The sequence below is a fragment of the Myotis davidii genome, unplaced genomic scaffold (genome assembly GCF_000327345.1).
Source record: "Myotis davidii unplaced genomic scaffold, ASM32734v1 scaffold810, whole genome shotgun sequence".
NCBI lineage: Eukaryota > Metazoa > Chordata > Mammalia > Chiroptera > Vespertilionidae > Myotis > Myotis davidii.
The window spans coordinates 21,908-29,341 of record NW_006282094.1 but is presented as its reverse complement, the minus strand read 5'-3'; positions in this window follow the sequence as shown (position 1 = coordinate 29,341).

Genomic DNA, 7,434 nt, shown 5'->3' with positions numbered 1-7,434 from the left:
CCAATGTATAGGAAAACATATTTGCTGTTAATATCCAAAATATAAAAATTACTCATACAACTCAACAAAAGAAAGACAAACAATCCAATAAAAAAAAAAGAAATAAGCAGTCCAGCCTGCATGGGTCAGTGGTTGAGCGTCGACCTATGAACCACGAGGTCACTGGTTCAATTCCCGGTCAGGGAAAATGCCTGGATTGCAAGCCCTATCCCCAGTATAATGGGTTAATACCCAAAATATATAAAGGATTCATACAACTCAACAAAAGGAAGCTAAACAATCCAATCAAAAAGTGGGCAAAGGACCTAAATAAACACTTCTCCAAGAGGACATACAAATGACCAAGAGACATGAAAAAATGCTCAAAGTCACTAATCATCAGAGAAATTCCAATTAAAAACACAATGAGATATCATCTCACATCTGTCAGAATGGCTATCATCCAAAAATCAACAAACAACAAATGCTGGTGAGGATGTGGAGAAAAGGGAATACTAGTTCACTGCTGGTGGAAATGCAGACTGGTGCAGCCACTGTGGAAAACAGTATGGAGAAAATTAAGAATGGAACTTCCATCTGACCTAGAGATGCAACTTCTGGGAATATATCCTAAAAACCCCCAAAACACCAATCGAAGAATATATGCACCCCTATGTTTATAGCAGTGTTATTTACAGTAGCTGAGATTTGGAAACAGCCTAAGTGCCCATCAGTAGATGAATGGATATAAAAGCTGTGGGACATTTACACAACATTTACTATGCAGAAAAAAGAGGGAACTCTTACTCTTTGGACAGCATGGATGGACCTGGGGAAATAAACCATTCTGAGAAAGACAAATACAACATGATCTCACTTATTTGTGGGATCTAATGAGCAGAATGAATAGACCAACAAAATAAGACCTGAAGCATGGAGGCATGGAACAGACTGACATACCTCGAGGTGGGGTCGCGGGGGGATGAGAAGAGATAAACCAGAGTTTATATACTTACAGGCATAGCCCATGACATGGGCAATAGGATAGTGAAATATGGTGGGGGTTTTGGGAGAAGTAGGGCTGGAAGAATGGGGGTAAAAAGGGCAAAAACGGGAGATATCTGTAATACTATCAACAATAAGAAGTTTCTTTAAAATAATAAATGTTTTATTTGTCAATTATACTTCAATAAATCAAAACAAACAGACAAAAGATGGTAAAAATTTTACCAAAATTGATGTGGGGAAAATTGATCACTATTGTGGAAATAGCAGATGGAATTACTACTCATTTTAGACTGAAGCTGCCTCAATTTTTGAAGTCTGCTGGATGTTCAAAAAGCAACTCAAATTTAAACAACTTATTTAAATCTTATATTATATTTTATTTTTAAAGAAATTATTTATTGATTTTTAGAGAAAAAGAGAAACATCTATTTTTAAAAATGTATTTTTATTGTTGAAAGTATTACAGATGTTCCCTATTTTGCCCCCATTACCGCTTCTACCAGGCTCCTGCCCCACCCCAGGCCTTCACTGAACTATTGCCTGTGTCCATGAGTTATGCATATATGCATATGAGTTTTTTGGTTAACCTCTTCCTGCCCCTTCTCCCTTCTTCCCTCTGAGATTCCTCAGTCTGTTCCATGCTTCTGTGTTTCTACACCCATTTTGTTTGTTAATTTATTTTGTTCATTACATTCCACATATAAGTTAGACCATGTGATATTTGTCTTTCTCAGATTGGCTTATTTCACTTAGCATAATAAATAGTCTCCAAGTCCCTCCATGCTTTTGTATAGCTGTATAGTATTACATTGTGTAAATGTGCCACATCTTTTTTTGAGTAAGTTTATTTTTTTATTGTTGGCATTATTACCGATGGCCTCTATATCCCCCTCCCCAACATTTCCCCTCTACCCAGCCCTCACTGCATCCCAAGCCTTCACCACACTATTGTCTGTGTCTTTGGGCAATGCTTACAGTATATGCATATAAGTTCTTTGGTTAATCTCTTCCCATCCCCAGACATTCCCCTCCCCTCTAAAATCTGTCACTCTGTTCCATGCATCATGCCTCTACATCTATTTTCCTTGCCAGTTTATTTTGTTCATTACATTCTACATATAAGTGAGATAATATGATATTTGTCTTTCTCTGACAGGCTTATTTCTTTTAGCATAATCGTCTCCAGATCCATCCATGCCATTGCAAAGGGCAAGAGATCCGTCTTTTCAACAGCCACATGATATTCCATGTGTAAATTCACCACAGCATTTTTTAATCCACTCATCTACTGATACGTACTTGGGCCAGCCATTTGCAAATCTTAGCTATTGTAAATAGCGCTGCTATGAAAATAGGGATGCATATATTCTTTCAGACTGGTGTTTTGTCATTCCTAAGATATATTCCCATAAGTGGGAACACTGGGTCAAATAGCAGTTTTATTTGTAATTTTTAAATATTTTTATTTATTTCAGAGAGAGGAAGGGAGTTGGAGAGAGATAGAAACATCAATGAATGATGAAAGAGAATCATCCATCAGCTGTCTCCTGTACAGCCCCTATTTTGGATCAAGCTGGAAATCAAGGCATATGCTCTGGCCAGAAATGGAACCATGACGTCCTTCTCATGGGTCAATGCTCAACCACTGAACAACACCGGCAGGGCCCACTTTTAATTTTTGAGGAAGCTACACCAATATTCCCACCAGCAATGTATCAGCATTCCCTTTTCTCCACAACATTGCCAGCACTTGTTTATTGACTTTTGATGGCAGCCATTCTGTCAGGTGGGAGGTGATACATGTTGTAGTTTTAATTTTCATCTTTCTGATAATTAGTGACTTGGAGTATTTTTTCATATGTCTCTTGTCAATTTTCATATCTTCTTTGGGGAAGTGTCTATCAAGGTCCTCTGCCTATTTTTAAAATTTTTATCTTTATTGCTGAAAGTATTACAGATGTCCCCTTTGAGGGTTTTTTGTTGTTGTTGTTGTTGTTTTGTTGTTGTTTTTCTTTCACATTGACCCCCTCCTCCTGCATCCACCCCTCCCAAGTCTTCGCCACATTATTGTCTGTGTCCATGGGCTAAGCATGTATGCATATAAGTTCCCACTTATTCTCTCCCTATCCCCTCCTTCCCTCTAAAAAAAAAATTCATCAGTCTGCAGCAGTAAGTCTATGGATCTATTTTATTCATCAGTTTATTTTGTCTTTTAGATTCCACATATGAGTGCGATCATGTGATACCTGTCTTTCTCTGACTGACTTATTTTGCCTAGCATACAACTCTCCAGGTCCATCCATGCTGTTGTAAATGGTAAGAATTTCTTCTATTTTACTGCTCCATAGTATTCCATTGTGTAAATGTATCACAGCTTTTTAATCCACTCATCTGCTGATGGGCACTTGGGCTGTCTCCAAATCTTTGCTATTGTAAATTGCACAGCTATGTACATAGGAGTGCATATATTCATTCTGATTGGCATTTCGGGTTATTGGGATATATTCCTAGATGTGAGATCACTGGGTTAAATGGGAGATCCATTTTTTGAGAAAATTCCATACTGTTTCCCACAGTGGCTGTACCAGTCTGCATTCCCACTAGCAGTGTACTAGGGTTCCCTTTTCTCCACATCCTCATCAACAGTTGTCTTTTGTTGATTTATTGATGATAGCCATTCTGACAGGTGTGAGGTGATACCTCATTATCATTTTAATTTGCATCTCTCTAATGGTCAGTGGCTTTGAGCATTTTTTCATATGTCTCTTGGCCTTCTGTATGTCCACTTTGGAGAAGTATCTATTTAGGCCTTTGTCCATTTTTAATTGGATTGTTTTTCTTCCTTTTGTAGAGTTGTATGAGTTTTTTATATACTTTGGAAATTAACCCTTTATCAGATGTGTCATGGTGAATATGCTCTCCAATACAATGGGCTCCCTTTTCATTTTGTTGAGGGTTTCTTTTGTTGTGCAGAAGCTTTCTACTTTAATGTAATCTTATTTATTTGTCTATTTTTTTCCTTTGTTTCTCTTGCCCTAGGTTTGGTATCAGTGGAAATTCTTCTATGTGAGATGTCTGAGATCTTGTTGTCTACATATTCCACTAGGATTTTTATGGTTTCATGGCTTACATTTAAGTCTATTATCTTTTTGAGTTTATTCTTTTATATGGTGTAAGTTGGTGGACTAATTTCATATTTTTGTATTTACCTGTCCATTTTTTACAACACCATCTATATAAGAGACTTTCTTTACTCCATTGTATGTTCTTGCCTCCTTTGTCAAATATTAATTGAGCAAAATGGCTTGAGTCAACTTCTGGGTTCTCTGTTCTGTTCCATTGATCTGTATGCCTGTTCTTGTGACAGTGCCAGGCTATTTTAATTATAATGGCTTTGTAGTATAACTTGATATCCGGTATTGTGATCCCTCCAACTTTGTTCTTCTTTCCTAAGATTGCTGTGACTATTTGGGGTCTTTTTAGTTCCATGTAAATTTTTGGAGTATTTGTTCTAAATTTGTGAAATATACTGTTGGAATTTTATAGGGATTGCATTAAATTTATAGCTTGCTTTGAGTAGGATAGACACTTTAATGATGTTAATTCTTACAATCTATGAACAAGGTATATCCTCCACTTGTTTACATCCTCCTTTATCTCTTTTTTTGACATCTTGTTGTTTTCCAATTACAGGTTTAGTTTATTTCCATGTATCTTAATTTTTTTACAATAGTAAATGAGATTTTCTTATTTCTCTTTCAGAAAGTTCATTATTGGTGTACAAAAATGCCATTGATTTCTGATTATTAATTTTTTATCCTGCTACTTTCATGAATTCATTTATTAAACCTAGTATTATTGTGGTGGAGTCTTCAGGGTTTTCTATGCAAGATATCATGTCATCTGCAAATAATGACAGTTTTGCTTTTTCCTTTACAATTTGGATGACTTTTATTTTTTCTTCTTGTTTGATTGATGTAGGTAGGATTTGTAGTACTCTGTGAAATAAGAATGGCGAAAGTGGACATCCCTGCCTTGTTCCTATTCCTAGGAAAAATGCTTTTATTTTTTGCCCACGTGTATGGTGGCTGTAGTTTTATTATGTCGAGGCATGATCCTTCTATTCCCACTTTGCTGAGAGATTTTATCAACAATCAGTGTTAGATTTTGTTGAATGCTTTTGCTGCATCTATTAATATGATCATGTAATTTTTTCTCCAATTTGTTTATGTGATATATCATAATACTTGATTTCAGAATATTGTGCCAGCCTTGCATCCCTGGAATAAGTCCCACTTGGTTATGTTGTATGATCATTTTAATATATTGCCCAATTTGCTAATATTCTGTTGAGGATTTTAGCATCTATGTTCATCAGGGATATTGGCCTGTAATTCTCTTCCTTTGTAGTGTCCTTACCTGGCTTTAAAATTGAGAATACTCTGGCCTTATAAAAATTGCTTGGAAGTCTTCCCTCCTCTTGATTTTGTGAATAGTTTGAAGAGGATAGTATTCTCCTGTGAATGTTTGGTAAAAATTGCCTGTGAAGCTGTCTGGGCCTGGGCTTTTGTTTGCTGAGATTTTATTGATTATTACTTCAATTTCATAAGTTATTATTGGTCTATTGGTCTACTTTTGAATCTTCCTGGTGGAGTTTTGGAAGATTGTACATTTCTAGGAATTTGTCCATTTTTCCAAGGTTGCCCAACTTATTGTATTTTCTTACAACCCTTTGTATTTTTGTGGTGTCAGAAGTTACTTCATCCCTTTCTTTTCTTATTTTATTTATTTGGGTCCTCTCTCTTTGTTTCTTGATCAGCCTGGCTAAAGGTTCATTAATCTTTTTTATCTTTTCAAAGAACCAGTTCTTGGTTTCTTTGATTTTTTTTGTATTGGTTTTTTATTTTTGTCTCTAAGTCATTTATTTTCACTCTGATCATTGTTATCTCCTTCCTTCTACTTACTCTGGGCTTCTCTCCATGTTCTCTTTCTAATTCTTTAAGTTGTAGGGTTGACTAATTTATTTAAAAAATTTTCTTGTTTTTTTGACGTAGGCCTATAAGTGCTATGAACTTCCCTATCAAAACTGCTTTTCACTGTGTCCCATAACTTTTGTGTTGTTGTGTGTTCATTTTCATTTGTTTCCAGGAAGTTTTTTATTTCTTTTTTGATCTCATTGGTAACCCATCCATTGTTTTATGACATGCTCTTTAGCCTCCATGTGTTTGAATGCTTATGAGTGTTTTTATTGTAGTTATTTCTAATTTTATGCCATTATGATCCAAAAAGATGCTTGATATAATTTCCATCTTCTTTAACTTAGCGAGATTTGTTTGTGTCCTAACATGTTGTCTTATCATTGAGAATGTCCCTTGTGCACTTGAGAAGAGTATATATTCAGCAGCTTTTAGCTGAAATGTTCTGTAAACATCAATTAATTCCATCTGTTCTAGTGTGTTACTTAGGATTGCTAATTTTGTAATGATTTTTTGTGAGGAAGATCTAGCCAATGATGTCAGTGGGGTGTTAAAATCCCCTATTTGGATTGTATTGCTGTTGATCTTTCCCTTAATGTCCTCCAGAAGATTTTTTTACATATTTAACTGCTCCAATATTAGGTGTATATATGTTTACCAGGGTTATACCCTTTTGTGGGATTGATCCCTTTAGTATTATTTATTGTCCTTCATTGTCTCTTGTGATGACCTTCATTTTGAAGTCAGACATGAGTTTTCAGACATGAGTTTTGCAACCCCTGTTCTTTTATGTGTTTCTATTTGCATGGAAATCTTTTTCCCATCCTTTAATTTTCATCCTCTTTGAATATTTTGTTCTGAGTTGGATCTCTTTTAGACAGCACTTATATGGGTTATGTTTTCTTATCCATTGATCTACTGTATGTATTTAGATTGGAGCTTTTAACCTATTTTATATTTAATCTTATTGATAGGTGCTTATTTATTACCATTTTAATTCTCTATACCTATTTTCTCTATATATTTCTTCTTCTCATTATAACAGTCCCTTTAGAATGTCTTGCAGTGCTGGTTTGGTGGTGATTAACTCCTTTAGCCTTTTTTTTTTTTTTTGCCTGGAAGCTCTTTATTTCACCATCTATTTTGAATGATAGCTTTGCTGAACATGGTTTCAGATCCTTACTTTTCATTACTTTGAATAACTCATGCCATTCCCTTCTGGCCTGTAGCTTTTCTGTTGAGAAATCAGCTGACAGCTTTATTGGAGCTGCCTGTTGGTAACTTACTCTCTTTTGCTGCCCTTCAAATTCTTTCTTTGTCTTTAATGTTTCCCATTTTAATTATGATGTGTCTTGCTGTGGTTCTCTTGTTTTCATTTAAATCAGGACTCTCTGTGCTTCTTGAACTTGTGTGACTTTTTCCTTCATCAGGTTAGGGAAGTTTTCTGTCAATATTTCTTTAAATGGGTTCT